This window comes from Mirounga leonina, unplaced genomic scaffold (assembly GCF_011800145.1).
Source record: "Mirounga leonina isolate KUSES-001 unplaced genomic scaffold, KU_Mleo_1.0 Mir_150, whole genome shotgun sequence".
Taxonomy (NCBI): domain Eukaryota; kingdom Metazoa; phylum Chordata; class Mammalia; order Carnivora; family Phocidae; genus Mirounga; species Mirounga leonina.
The window spans coordinates 6,374,745-6,391,295 of NW_023270374.1; the positions used below are offsets into that span (position 1 = coordinate 6,374,745).

The 16,551-nt window shown below is 42.2% G+C and overlaps 1 protein-coding gene across 2 annotated transcripts in view; it reads right to left on the minus strand.

The window, feature by feature from the left end:
• Positions 1 to 16,551, minus strand: part of SLC24A3 (solute carrier family 24 member 3) — a 498,892-nt gene that overhangs the window by 367,981 nt on the left and 114,360 nt on the right. The window lies entirely within an intron of this gene.

The window sequence follows — 16,551 nt, forward strand, 5'->3', positions numbered from 1 at the left end:
ACTGTGAATAAAACTGCAGTAAACATTTGTGTGCATGTCTTTTTATTAACCATATGTTTTCATTTGGGGTCAACAGCTAAGTGCCCAATGGCTGGGCCATATGCTAAGTGTATGCTTAATGATTATAAAATTCCAAAGTGGCTGTACCATTTTATATTTCCATTCACCATATATTAGAGTTCCAGTTACTCCACATCCTTGGCAACACTTGGAGTTGTCAGCTTTTACATTGAGCCATTCTGGTGAGTGTGCAGTGGTATCTCACTGTGGTTTTATTTTTCATCTCCCCAATGACTAATGTGCTTTCATGTGCTTATGCAGTCATATATTTTTATTACTCTGGTTGAGGAGATAAAGGACTCTTGCTCTCATCTCTTGTTCTGTTTTAAGCAGTTTTTAATGATGCAAACCCTGTATGGACAAGGACCATGTCTCGATAATCCTTGTATCTCTAGCACATGGTATCTGACACATGGTAGGTACTCAATAGAAGTCTGTTAAAAAATGAGCAAATAAATTCCAGTTAATTCTGGGATATAATATAATGGTATTCTTAGGGCCTGCTAAAGAGTGTTAAGCTGCAAGCTTTTCTATAGTGAATGACCCAAGACTTAATTTTTTTCTGATTGCTGTGATTAAATGCTCCTCTCCCACTGAAGATCTTTAGCCTCCCACTGCCTGTAGATGACCCACCACCCAAACTGGTGGTTTGAATCTACTGCGGGATTGTATGGGAAGCAGACAAAGAAGTGTGACTTCTAAATGCGTAACTATATAAATAAAGGCAGAGGCCTGAAAAAGAGCCGTCAAGACTTTAAAAGATGGCTTTGGGGAAAACGTCCTAGGAGATTGGTGTACAGTGTTTTTCCCCATCAAGGACTGAGAAATGACATATTTAAACAGGAGTCCCTGATGCAGGCAACAATTTAGCAGTGAGGTTCATGACAGGCAACTGGGGCCTTGAGGAGAGAAACCAAGAAAGTGGGGTCTGGGTTCAAATCCTGATTCCTCTGCTCATTATTTTTCTAACCTTAGAAAGCTCCTGAGTCCCACTGAGGGCAAACAATGCTGTGTTTATGGGTTGTTTTTGTTGTTGCTTTTTAAAGATTTATCTATTTGAGAGAGAAAAAGAGAGCATGTGAGAGTGAGGGGAGGGGCAGAGGAAGAGGGCAAGAACCTCAAGCAGATGTTCTGCTGAGCTCAGAGCCCGATGCAGGGCTCGATTTCACAACCCCGAGATCAAGACCTAAGCAAAAATCAAGAGTCGGATGCTCAACCAACTGAGCCACCCAGGCACCCCTGTTTATGGATTATTTTAAGAATTAAATGAAGAGGGTAGGCGGAGCAAGATGGCGGACGAGTAGGAGACCTGGATTTCGTCTCCTCTCAGGAATTCAGCTGGAAAGGGATCAAACCATTCTGAACACCTACAAACTCAACAGGAGATCGAAGAAAAGAAGAACAACAACTCTCTCATCAGAAAAGCGACCACTTTCTGGAAGGTAGGACGTGCGGAGAAGTGAATCCGAGGCAATATTCGGGAGGATAGATGGTGGGGGAGGGGGGCCTCCATCGGCCGCTTCTGGCAAGTGATAGAGCCGCGGAGCACAAAATTGGAACTTTTAGAAGTCGGCTCCGCTGAGGAACGTCACTCCGGTGGCTAAGCGGGGGGGGGTGGAACCCTCTGGGACAGTGTGGTCTCAGGACCCTCGGGGTCACAGAAAGACCGGGGGTGCCTGAGTGTGGCAGAGCTCCCAGGTATCGGAGCAGGGAAGCCGGCTGCAGAGGCGGAGCCCAGGCGCGGACTCTCAGCTCGGAGTTGCCATAAACCGTGATCCGCGGCACATTCGGGCCCCTGCTCCTCCAGCAGGAACCCAACAAGCGGCAGATCCGGGGAGACTCACCTTCTTCCCCGGGAGGAGCGGCGCGGGAGTGCACCACAGGGATCTGCTGGGTTTGGAGACTCCACCCGGGGTCGGGTGCCGGAGATAGAAACGCGCAGTCACAGGCCGGGTGAGCACAAGGTGCGGCCAGAGAACGGAGAGACGGGAGTGACTGACGGCTTTTCTCTGGGGGCTCACTGAGGAGCGGGGCCCCGAGTTCTCGGCTCCTCTGGGGCGGAGATTGGGAGGCCGCCATTTTCACTCTCCGCCTCCAAAGCTGTACGGAAAGCTCGCAGGGAACAAAAGCCCGGAGAGCAAACCCGAGCAGATTACTTAGCCCGGGCTGGGCAAGGGCGGGGCAATTCCGCCTCCGGCAGAGACATTTGGAAACCACGGCAACAGGCCCCTCCCCAGAAGATCAGCGAGAACAGCCAGCCAAGACCAAGTTTACCGATCAATGAGAACGGCAGAACTCCAGCACTAGGGGAATACTGCACATAGAATTCATGGCTTTTTTACCATGATTCTTTAGTCTTTCAAAGTTAATTTTTTTTAACTGTCTTTTTTCTTTTTTTTTTGAATTTTTCTTTTTCCCTTTTTCAACCAACATTTTCCCAATCCCTTTTTTGTTAAAAAAAAACATTTTTATTTTTCATTTTTAGAGTCATATTCTATCCATTCATAGTAGTTACCCGTATTTTTGGCTTATATATATAAGTTGTTCTCTCTTTAAAATTTTGAGATAGTTTCTTCTAACAGATTAAAATATACCCTAAATCTCTAGTATATGGTGTTTTCTATTCCCCTGCCTGATCACATCCTCTCCCTTTTTTTTCTTTTTCTTTTTTCTTTTTTTAAATCCTCTTCTTTCTTTTTTCAAACAACTTCTTATCAATTCCTTTTATAAAATTTTTTATAATTTCCATTTTTACAGTCATATTCCATCCCTTCCTCATATCAACCCTTATTTTTGTACATATATAAGTTTTTCTTTCTTTAAAATTTTGGGAGGCACTTTCTTCTAAAAGACCAAAATACACCCCAAATCTAGTGTGTGGCACTGATCTATATACCATATAGATCATATTTGATCACATTCAGGTTTTGTTGTTGTTCTTATTGTTTTGTTTTGTTTGTTTATGTTTTTTATCTTTATCTTTTTCTTTTTTTTCTTTTTCTTTTTTTCTCTCTTTCCCTTTCTTATCCCACTGCTTCAGGTCTTTTCTGATTTGTTTAGAGTATATTTTCTGGGGACGTGGTTACTCTGCTAGCATTTTGTTCTCTCATTAATCTATTCTACTCTGCACAAAATGACAAGACGGAAAAAATCACCTCAACAAAAAGAACAAGAGGTAGTACCGACTGCCAGGGACCTACTCAATTGGACATCAGTACAATGTCAGATCTAGAGTTCAGAATCATCACTTTAAAGATATTAGCTGGGCTTGAAAAAAATATGGAAGTTATTAGAGAAACCCTTTCTGGAGAAGTAAAAGAGCTAAAGTCCAACCAAGTAGTAGAAATCAAAAAGGCTATTAATGAGGTGCAATAAAAAATGGGGGTGCTAAGTGCTAGAATAAATGAGGCAGAAGAGAGAATCAGTAATATAGAAGACCAAATGATGGAAAATAAAGAAGCTGAGAAAAAGAGAGATAAACAACTACTGGATCATGAGGGCAGAATTCGAGAGATAAGCGATACCATAAAACGAAACATTAGAATAATTGGGATCCCAGAAGAAGAAGAAAGAGAGAGAGGGGCAGAAGGTATAATGGAGCAAATTATAGCAGAGAACTTCCCTAATTTGGGGAAAGAAACAGGCATGAAAATCCAGGAAGCACAGAGAACCCCTCTCAAAATCAATAAAAATAGGTCAACTCCCCGACATCTAATAGTAAAACTTATGAGCCTCATAGACAAAGAGAAAATCCTGAAAGCAGCTCGGGAGAAGAGATATGTAACCTACAAGGGTAGAAACATTAGATTGGCAACAGACCTATCCACAGAGATCTGGCAGGCCAGAAAGGACTGGCAGGATATATTCAGAGCACTAAATGAGAAAAATATGCAGCCAGGAATACTATATCCAGCTAGGCTGTCATTGAAAATTGAAGGAGAGATCAAAAGCTTCCAGGACAAACAAAAACTAAAGGAATTTGCAAACACAAAAACAGCCCTACAAGAAATATTGAAAGGGGTCCTCTAAGCAAAGAGAGAGCCTAAAAGCAACATAGACCAGAAAGGAACACAGAGAATATACGGTAACAGTCACCTTACAGGCAATACAATGGCACTAAATTCCTATCTTTCAATAGTTACCCTGAATGTAAATGGGCTAAATGCCCCAATCAAAAGACACAGGCTAACAGACTGGATTAAAAAACAAGACCCATCGATATGCTTTCTGCAAGAGACTCATTTTAGACCCAAAGACACCCCCAGGTTGAAAGTGAGGGGGTGGAAAACCATTTACCATGCTAATGGACACCAAAAGAAAGCTGGGGTGGCAATCGTTATATCAGACAAATTCGATTTTAAACCAAAGACTGTAATAAGAGATGAGGAAGGACACTATATCCTACTTAAAGGATCTATCCAACAAGAAGATCTAACAATTGTGTATATCTATGCCCCTAACATGGGAGCAGCCAATTATATAAGGCAATTAATAACAAAAGCAAAGAAACACATCGACAACAATACAATAATAGTGGGGGACTTTAACATCCCCCTCACTGAAATGGACAGATCGTCTAAGCAAAAGATCAACAAGGAAATAAAGACTTTAAATGACACACTGGACCAAATGGACTTCACAGACATATTCAGAACATTCCACCCCAAAGCAACGGAATACACATTCTTCTCTAGTGCCCATGGAACATTCTCCAGAATAGATCACATCCTAGGTCATAAATCAGGTCTCAACCGGTACCAAAAGATTGGGATCATTCCCTGCCTATTTTCAGACCACAATGCTTTGAAACTAGAACTCAATCACCAGAGGAAAGTCGGAAAGAACTCAAATACATGGAGGCTAAAGAGCATCCTACTGAAGAATGAATGGGTCAACCAGGAAATTAAAGAAGAATTAAAAAAATACATGGAAACTAATGAAAATGAAAACACAACTATTCAAAATCTTTGGGATGCAGCAAAGGCAGTCCTAAGAGGAAAGTATATAGCAATACAAGCCTTTCTCAAGAAACAAGAAAGGTCTCAAGTACACAACCTAACCCTACACCTAAAGGAGCTGGAGAAAGAACAGCAAATAAAGCCTAAACCCAGCAGGAGAAGAGAAATAATAAAGATCAGAGCAGAAATCAATGAAATAGAAACTAAAAGAACAGTAGAACAGATCAACGAAACTAGGAGCTTGTTCTTTGAAAGAATGAACAAGATTGATAAACCCCTGGCCAGACTTATCAAAAAGAGAAGAGAAATGACCCAAATCAAGAAAATCATGAATGAAAGAGGAGAGATCACAACCAACACCAACAAAATACAAACAATTATAAGAACATATTATGAGCAACTCTATGGCAGCAAATTAGATAACCTGGAAGAGATGGATGCATTCCTAGAGATGTATCAACTACCAAAACTGAACCAGGATGAAATAGAAAACCTGAACAGACCTATAACCACTAAGGAAATTGAAGCAGTCATCAAAAATCTCCCAACAAACAAAAGCCCAGGGCCAGATGGCTTCCCAGGGGAATTCTACCAAACATTTAAAGAAGAATTAATACCTATTCTTCTGAAACTGTTCCAAAAAATAGAAACAGAAGGAAAACTTCCAAACTCATTTTATGAGGCCAGCATTACCTTGATCCCCAAACCAGACAAAGACCCCATCAAAAAGGAGAATTACAGACCAATATCCCTGATGAACATGGATGCAAAAATTCTCACCAAAATACTAGCCAATAGGATCCAACAGTACATTAAAAGGATTATTCACTACGACCAAGTGGGATTTATCCCTGGGCTGCAAGGTTGGTTCAACATCCACAAATCAATTAATGTGATACAATACATTAACAAAAGAAAGAACAAGAATCATATGATCCTCTCAATAGTTGCAGAAAAAGCTTTTGACAAAGTACAGCATCCTTTCTTGATCAAAACTCTTCAGAGTATAGGGATAGATCAATATCATAAAAGCCATCTATGAAAAACCTACAGCAAATATTATTCTCAATGGAGAAAAACTGAGAGCTTTCCCCCTAAGGTCAGGAACGCGGCAGGGATGTCCACTATCACCACTGCTATTCAACATAGTATTGGAAGTCCTAGCCACAGCAATCAGACAACAAAAAGAAATCAAAGGCATCCAAATCGGTAAAGAAGAAGTCAAACTCTCACTCTTTGCAGATGATATGATACTTTATGTGGAAAACCCAAAAGACTCCACCCCAAAACTGCTAGAACTCATACAGGAATTCAGTCAAGTGGCAGGATAGAAAATCAATGCACAGAAGTCAGTGGCATTCCTATACACCAACAACAAGACAGAAAAAAGAGAAATTAAGGAGTCGATCCCATTTATAATTGCACCCAAAACCATAAGATACCTAGGAATAAATCTAACCAAAGAGACAAAGGATCTTTACTCAGAAAACTATAAAATACTCATGAAAGAAATTGAGGAAGACACAAAGAAATGGAAAAACGTTCCATGCTCATGGATTGGAAGAACCAATATTGTGAAGATGTCAATGCTACCTAGAGCAATCTACACATTCAATGCAATCCCCATCAAAATACCATCCACTTTTTTCAAAGAAATGGAACAAATAATCCTAAAATTTGTATGGAACCAGAAAAGACCCCGCATAGCCAGAGGAATGTTGAAAAAGAAAAGCAAAGCCGGCGGCATCACAATTCCGGACTTCCAGCTCTATTACAAAGCTGTCATCATCAAGACAGCATGGTACTGGCACAAAAACTGACACATAGATCAATGGAACAGAATAGAGAGCCCAGAAATGGACCCTCAAAACTCTCTGGTCAACTCATCTTCAACAAAGCAGGAAAGAATGTCCAATGGAACAAAGACAGTCTCTTCAACAAATGGTGTTGGGAAAATTGGATAGCCACATGCAGAAGAATGAAACTGGACCATTTCCTTACACCACACACAAAAATAGACTCCAAATGGTTGAAAGACCTCAATGTGAGACAGGAGTCCATCCAAATCCTAAAGGAGAACACAGGCACCAACCTCTTTGACCTCAGCCGAAGCAACTTCTTCCTAGAAACATCGCCAAAGGCAAGGGAAGCAAGGGCAAAAATGAACTATTGGGACTTCATCAAGATAAAAAGCTTTTGCAAAGCAAAGGAAACAGTCAACAAAACCAAAAGACAACCGACAGAATGGGAGAAGATATTTGCAAATGACATATCAGATAAAGGGCTAGTATCCAAAATCTATAAAGATCTCATCAGACTCAACACCCAAAGAACAAAGAATCCAATCAAGAAATGGGCAGAAGACATGAACAGACATTTCTCCAAAGAAGACATCCAAATGGCCAACAGACACATGAAAAAGTGCTCAATATCGCTCAGCATCAGGGAAATCCAAATCAACACCTCAATGAGATACCACCTCACACCAGTCAGAATGGCTAAAATTAACAAGTCAGGAAACGACAGATGTTGGCGGGGATGCAGAGAAAGGGGAACCCTCCTACACTGTTGGTGGGAATGCACGCTGGTGCAGCCACTCTGGAAAACTGTATGGAGGTTCCTCAAAAAGTTGAAAATAGAGCTACCATGTGATCCAGCAATTGCACTACTGGGTATTTACCCCAAAGATACAAAAGTAGGGATCCGAAGGGGTACGTGCACCCCGATGTTTATAGCAGCAATGTCCACAATAGCCAAACTGTGGAAAGAGCCAAGATGTCCATCGACAGATGAATGGATAAAGAAGAAGTGGTATATATACACAATGGAATATTATGCAGCCATCAAAAGGAATGAGATCTTGCCATTTGCAATGACGTGGATGGAACTGGAGGGTATTATGTCGAGTGAAATAAGTCAAACAGAGAAAGACATGTATCATATGACCTCACTGATATGAGGAATTCTTAATCGCAGGAAACAAACGGAGTGTTGTTGGAGTGGGGGGATGGGGTGGGAGGGATGGGGTGACTGGGTGATAGACACTGGGGAGGGTATGTGCTCTGGTAAGCGCTGTGAATTGTGCAAGACTGTTGAATCTCAGATCTGTACCTCTGAAACAAATAATGCAATATATGTTAAGAAAAAAAAAAGAAGAAGAAGGTAGTGGGAGGGGAAGAATGAAGCGGGGGAAATCGGAGGGGTAGACGAACCATGAGAGACGATGGACTCTGAAAAACAAACAGGGTTCTAGAGGGGAGGGGGCTGGGAGGATGGGTTAGCCTGGTGGTGGGTATTGAGGAGGGCACATTCTGCATGGAGCACTGGGTGTTATGCACAAACAATGAATCATGGAACACTTCATCTAAAACTAATGATGTAGTGTATGGGGATTAACATAAGAATAAAAAATAAATAAATATAAAATAAAAAAAATAAAAATAATTTAAAAAAAAGAATTAAATGAAGAGATGGATGTGGAGGCTCTTCACACACACCCACTCACAGCAGCCTTTCAATAAGAGTGAGCTTTCTTCTTCCTGCACAATACTCGGGGGGATCGCTGCCCTTGGTGCCAGCCAAGATCTTTAGCAGCTGATGCTGTGTCCTTCCAGCTGTGGGGGCTAAAGCTGGGACTCTGTCCACAGAACAGTCCCCTGGAAGTCTGGGCCCCCCAGGCCCACAGGGGTGTTCAATGAGTGACTTATGTTAGTACAGAAGCTAAGCCCCCTCGACTCAAACAGGGACAGTTCTGGGTATGATTTCGGCTACAGCACTAACCCTCCCCCACACTGGATCAGGTCAAGGCTAAACCTGCCTTAAAGGACATCCTTTCTGGCCCCTTCCCCTGCAATGTCCTGCTTCTCTCCCTCTTTTGTAGACTTCTCCTGAGAGCTCTTCCTCAGTAAAACACATGCTCATAGATCCCCATCTCAGGCTCTGCTCCTAGAATCCCACAACACAGAGGGACCGTTTTCTCCCCTATGTGTTAATGACACAAAGGATAAGAGTTTCCGAAGCCACACTCTCTGGTCAATGGAGGGTGAAGAGTCACAGAAGTTTTCCATGAATTCTGTGCTGGTTTAAACCCATGGAATCTCTGCAGATGATGGCATTCAGCCTGTCCCAAACCAATCACCCGTGGGAAACAGGTTAACTTAGCAATCAAACAAGAGGCATTTTCAGAAGCCTTAGGATGTGTACAGAAGAGAGCTACCCAAAGCTAAACCTCTAGTCAGAGTGTCAGTGGCATAAAAGACACTGACAAATACCCCAGGAGAGGCATTTTGGGGAGGCTGGGAGTGACAAATGTGACTACCCCCGTTGATACATACATGAGTGCTGATGAGAAGCTGAATTACTCAGATTACAAATAAACACTGGAGAAGTTCTCCAAGTTGTTTGTCAAGCTGGGACATGAGGACAAGTAGGCGGGAGAAGCTGGAGAGGGTGGTAGAAGCCAGACAGTCAGAGGGATGGGGGTCCTATGTAGTCATACATGCAGACATAGAGAACACACTGCAACTGAGTCTGATGGGTTGGCCCATGATGCAGAGATAAGACAGAGAGGGAAGAGCAAAAATAAGCTTTGATTTCAGAAAGGTGGCCTAGCAGAAAGGTGGGCAAGAAGAGAAGTGATCCCCACATGTATGAAGGAGTTAGCCCACCCCTACGTGTAGACTTGGCAGAGCAGCAATTAGAGATGCTCACGTCGCCAAAACTAGGTTTCTGGGGAAGACTGAGGTATGAATGTGGGGAAGTCTCTGTCTTCCTCAACAGACTCTATGGAGGCCAGCCCTGGACCTGAGCCCTCAAAGACCATCACAGAGCCAGCCAAACATCACAGCATCTGAGGAGGGATGATGTCGATGACCAAGGGATCTGGGAGCTAGTTTGTGGGGAATGCCAGTGGCATTGATATGTGTAAAATCGATGGGAGGAGAGAAAGGGCAAGAAGCCCGTGTGTAGATACTGTGAAAGGTCTTTATTAAACTACCCCTGGAGCTCAGACAGAGGTGAGTGGAAAACTCGGCTTGTGGTTCTTATCTTTCTTGGATTTCTCTCAAGCTAATGAAAAAGTTAGCACAGGGCTATACCCAAGACTGACGCACAACCCATGGACCCAAGGAGAAGTTGTCCTAGAACCATCCTTTTTTTCTGACTTCTAACAAAGAACCACTGAAAAAAGCAGGCATATCAATTATGTGTCTAAATTGGTCTCCCCGAATCATTCACATTAAATTACAAAATTTCATCTCCTATGCTACTATCAATCAATTGGCAATGGCTTCCTTGAGCTCCAGGTTGAGAAGGGTGTTGTGATTGATTATTGATCTCTGGCAAGATCCGTGGAGAGGAGATGGCAGCCTGTGTGCCACAAATTTGTCCTTTTTGTTGTTTAGGAAATTCTAATGAGTTCAAATGCTAAACAGTTAAATTATCTTTGCATATGGATTTTTTAAAAACACCTTAATGTTGTCTAAATATAATAACACAAATAATAATGGTAAAAAGAAAGGAAGAGAGAAAGGGAGGAAAAGAATAAAAAGAGAAGACAAGAGATCAGAAATTCAGATAGAAATGTCTGTGAAAGAAAAGAAATGTCTGAAACTTTGCAAAGTAACTCTGATATCTTCCACCAAATTCTAATTAAATGCTCTTTTTACCAACTACAGAATAAAATTATATTTAACATTATAAAAGTATTTTCCATTTTTCATATATAAATTCCCTAGCCGTGAATTCATTCCTTATAAAGAGTAGAGCTGGTAACTCTCAGTAATCTCTGGCTTTAGGTAGAGCTACTGTAGCCAAGAACGTCTCTGCACCCTTTTCTCCAGAACTTCTGGAGACGCCAAATTGTGTCCACATCCTCAAGATACATTCTTCATCCTGCTGAGTCCCTGACTGAACATGTAACTTACAAGGATTAGTCCTGTGACATAAGTAAGGCAATCATTCCAGCTAAGAGTTTGGGGATGTTTGCCTCACAGGTGACAAACTATGTAGACAAAACACCAACTAGAGCAAACCAAAGAATGAGAAAACCAAAGAAGCCAGAGTGTCAGCATAAAGACTACTCTGCAGTCATTCAGTCTTAATTTGGGTTCCCCAGAAGCAGAACCTGAGACAAAGACTCAAGGCAGCTAGTTTATTGGGAGGTAAAGGGAACCCAGATAGTGAGGAAGTGGGACAGGGAAGGAAGGCAGCCAACAAAGGGTTAAGTTATCAAGTTAGTGACGTTATGGCCAACTGAAACTCATCCTCTGGGGAACCTCTGGGAAACCATCTAAAGTATGTACTTCAGGGCCATCCCACCCATTGGGAGAGGTAGTTGAGGTATTTAGACACCAACCTACATCAGTTCTTGGCTGAGGACAGTTCCTAAGGATATTCATCCCCTGGAACTTCCACTTGACTTTGTGAAGCAGAGTGACTTTCCCAGGATTTGGAGAACCTCCAAAAACCCTCAGGCAAAGAGATTCAGATTCAAGCCATGAGAAGCTTGGGCAGTACAAACATTAAGTATTAAGGCCTGAGGGACTAAGCTGGGCATCAATAGTGCCTGGTATGTGATATAATCCCCTTGTGTGCAAAAGTAGACACATGACCAGTGTGGCTACAAGTTGGTCTAGAGACAGAGAGATCAGGGATTGAGACAGAGATTCTGCAGGATCTCCCTACATGGAGACAATGTAAGTGTGCTGGCTTGCTCCTATGGTGGTTTAGGAAAGAACATGGAGGAGTGACTTTGGAGAATGTTTCTTGACAGGAGGGCCTTAAAATTCACCAAATACACATTGCTTGGCAAAGCACTGGGCTAGCCTACACAGATGAAGGGTGTAGAGCACTTGTCCTTAAAGTGGTATATTTCCAGGAGGAAGTGAGGATGGGTAATGCATACAAATGATTTCCTATGAAGCAAGATGTGCCAGGTGTCACAAGGAAGGGAAACCTAAAGCATTTCCCTGAGGGACAAATTGTCTCTGCTTGGGTGAGCATGCAGGCCTTCTTTGAGGGGTGGGTGATATTTGAGAAGGTGCCACATAATGGAGAAGTCTTTGGCCAGGACAGATGGAGAGGAGGGAGATCACTCTAAGAGTGAAGAGTGAAATGACACCTAGCACAGAGGCGGGGGGTTGGGGGGAGGACAGATGAGCTCCCAAAATACCAAGCACCTGGTGCATACATGCCACACGCTCTGAGTAATGCTGGGGGATGGGAGGAGATAAAGTGTCACAGGTGAGCTGGGGTCCTGGTAAGGGCTTGAGTACTCGCAGAGGACCCGCTCTGTCGACTGAGAAGCCAAAGGTATAGCATTACATCAGACTTGCTAAAGGACAACTCTATCAATCTGTCAACATGTTAATAGGCATGGAGGGCCAGAACTGGGGTGGTGGCAGCAAAAACAGCAAGGCACAGATGCATGCAAGGGATTTAAAAAAAAAAAAAAAAGGCAGCTAGTGAGAGAGCCAGAATATTCCTTACCTGTGCTACGCAACAGAACTTTCTGATACGATGGAAATAATCTATATCTGCACTCTCCAATACAGTGACAGTTTACCCCCTGCTACATACTGATGGCTCATCCAGATTTGGCCATGTATGCACGTACAGGAGAGTCTATCTGAAGTGCCAAAATGAGACTGAACAGAACCTTCCAATCAGCTGGGAATTCCCAGTCATCCTTGTAGAAAGCAAACTGTCCTCAAGAGGCCCATCTGAAGTGTGAAACACCTTTACCAGCCCATAAAGAATGTTTGGAGTGCTGCAGTTTGAAACTGAAACCCCACATGGGGAGCCCTTGGCTTCTAGCAGAGCCTGAACAGATGTCCTGGAGGGGGAGCAAGGTCAATTACCACTTTGTTGTGACCTGCCAGAGTAGCTGTCTGTCATCAGCTGGCAGCCCCACCACAGAACATAAGCCAAAGATGGCACAGCCCTTGATGGAATTGAAGTGAAACATTCTGTACAGCACTCTGAGAGGTTCTGGGAGGCTGGGCGAGGCTGGGAGGGAACTGAGCTCTGTGCACAGAGTTGTCCAACCACTTTACAGCCATTACCTCCCTTTACCTCCACAACCACCCCACAGAGTAGGTCTTACCATCCCCACCTCGCAGATGACAAATCTGAGGCTGAGTTACCACTTATCTGAAGTCCTGCTGCTGCTAAGAGACAGGCTAGAATGGGACTGAGACAGGAGTGACTCCCAAGCCTGGGGTCTTCTATTGCACTATACACACCCCCAACAGAGTGTCTCTGATCTCCTTAATGTCACCCTTTCGTCTTCACATTACAATCATTGTTTTATGGGAAAAATGTGGACACTGTTCTAATTTATAATTACAAATATTAATATTTTTAAAACTCCAGGGGCGCCTGGGTGGCTCAGTCAGTTAAGAGTCTGCCTTTGGCTCAGGTCATGATCCCAGGGTCCTGGGATGGAACCCCACATCAGGCTCCTTGCTCAGCGGGAAGCCTGCTTCTCCCTTTCCCTCTGCATGCTGCTCCCCCTGCTTGTGCACTTTCTCTGTCAGATAAATAAAATCTTTAAAAAATATTTTTTAAAGCACCAATCTACTTAATGGCTTACTTTATTTATTCTCCTTTATTAATAGACTCTGTTTTGCAGAAAGATTTATGTTTACAAAAAAATTGAGTGGAAGGTAACAATTGAGAGTTCTCATACATCCCCTCCTCACCCCAATTTCCCCTATTATTAACAGCTTGCATTAATGTGGTACATTTGTAACAAGTGATGAACCAGTACTGATATATTATAATTATCTAAAGTCCACAGTTTACATAAGGGGTCACTCTTAATATTGTACAGTTCCGTGGGTTCTGACAAATAATGTCATGTATCCAGCATTACAGTATCACATGGAATAGTTTCACCACCCTAGAAATCTTTTCTTAAAAGATTTTAATTTACTTTATTTTTATTTTTATTTTTTTTTAGAGACAAAAGTAGGGGAGAGGCAGAGGGAGAGAGAGAATCTTAAGCAAGCTCCACGCCCAGTGCAGAGCCCAACGCAGGGCTCAGTCTCAAAACCCTGATATTATGACCTGAGCCAAAATCAAGAGTCAGATGCTTAACCGACTGAGCCACCCACAAGCCTCCACCCTAGAAATCTTATAAAGATGGTTAAATGTTGCACCCATTTATACGTCCCTGCCTCTATCCCCTGGAACCCCAGGCAACCACTGATCTTTTTACTTTCTCCATAATTTTGCCTTTTACAGAATGTCATGTAGTAGGAATCATACAGTATGTAGCCTTTTCAAACTGGCTTTTTTCACTTAGCGATATGCTTTTAAGGTTCCTCCATGTATTTTTGTGGCTTGACAGCCCCTTTCTTCTTATTGCTGAATAATATTCCATCACATGGATGTACCGCAGTTTGCTTATCCACAGACATATTGAAGGACATCTTGGCTGCCTCCAATTTGCCTGTCCATTCTGTTCTATTGATCTATTTACCTATCCCTTCACCAATATCACACTCTCTAAAAAACAAACACAGAAGTTTATTTATGTATGTAAATACATACACATAATCACACACATTGTGCTCCTTTCGGGAGAGTATCACACTGTCTTAATGACTTTAGCTTTACAGTAAGAGTGAAGCTCCATAGTGTCAGTCCTCCAACTTAGTTCTTCTCTTTCAACACTGAGTAGGCTATCCTGGGTCTTTTGCCTCTACATGTAAACTTGAGGATCACTTTGTTGATATACACAAAATAACTTGCTGGGATTTTGACTGGGATTGCACTGAAGCTAGTCAGGATCAAGGTGGGAAGAACTGACATCTTAACACTATTACACCTTCCTATCCATAAACATGTAATAGCTCTCCACGCATGCATTCAGCTCTTTGTTTCTTTTCATCAGAGTTTTCTAGATTTCTTCCTATAGATTTTGCACATGTTGTTAGATTTATAACTAAGTATTTCATTGTTTTGCTGTTAATGTAAATGGTATTTTTAGTATCAAATTTCAATTATTCATTGATGGTATATAGGAAAGCACTTGACTTTTGTATCCTTGTATCCTGCAACTTGGCTATAATCACTTACAAGTTCCACGAGTTTTTTATTGATTCTTTTGGATTTTCTATACAGGCAATCATGACATCGGTGAACAAAGACAGTTTTATTTCTTCCTTCCCAATCTATATGCCTTTTATTTCCTTTTCTTATCTTATTGCATTGGCTAGGACTTCCAGTAGACTGTTGAATAGAAGTGGTGAAAGCAGACATCCTTGACTTGTTCCTGATCTTAGGAAAAGAGCATCTACTTTATCAGCATTAATTTTACTGTTAAACCTTCTATGTGACATGGAGTAATGGGTCCTCTATCCATATTCCCTTGGCACTCAGTCTTCCTTCCATGTCTGAGGGCTTTCTCTGGCCACAGAGTATGTTTGGCCCATTATGGGGAGAAGGCCAGGAGTGCTGGGGAGTTAATTCCCCCAGAAGTAACCTTCAACCAATGGTATACAGGAGTTCATTTAAATGCTCTCTGGTGTCCTCACCCCTTGAGGAGATCAATCTTGCATGTACTCTATGAAGACTCCCAGTGGTCCCCTGGGGGGTGAAACCCCTATTGCCCAAAAAAGTTACCTACTTATTATTACCTCATTTATTGGCTTCCGTCCTTTGCCTGTTTCACTTCCCACTCCTGTACCAATGCTATTTGGATCATTTCCCAAATAAACTAGTTAAATCCTATTCTCAGAGTCTGATTCTTGGGAAACCCAACCCAAAACCAGGGCTTATTTCCATGCCTGTGGCAAAACAGAGATCCAAAACAGTTCCATATCAGTTTTGGCTACAGGTGATGTCCAGGACCCAACTTCGGAAAAAAATGGCAGGTGCAAACCCCTTTATGCTTCAACACTTTTACCAGGCATAGAACACCTGCAAAATCACATCCCAATCCCTTTTCCCTTTATGGGTGAGAAATCTACCACCAGGCCTATAAGCTCCTCCATAATCTGGCTTCACAAACTTATCCAACATTGTTTCCCAAAGCTCCCAAGTCTTCCTCTTTGTTCCAGCCAGACCTTGGTGCAAACCCCAAACTGCTGACCATGTGGTCCAGCCTGAACTGCTGATCATTTCCAGAACAGGCCATAAGGTTTCACTCTTCTATGCCTCTACAAATGCTACTCCCATTTCTCAAGATGGCCCTTCTGCCTTTTCAATCTCCTACACATCCATTAAGACCCAACTCAAGTGTTGTTTCTTTTGTGAAGCTACATTCATCAGGCCAAATTAGCATTTCCTTGAAAAATGCCAATAGATACAAAGATGAAAATAAAAATATCCTTTTTCTGCCATAAGAAACCCATTCTTATCATTTGATACATATATTTCCATACTGTAACTTGCTTTTTGTACCTAAAACACCGTCAATATGTCCCTACCTCACTCAATATTGAGCAACCTAATTTTTAATGACTACTCAATATTCCAATGTATGACCGGTCTATAATTGAATATGATCATAAATCATACCATCTAA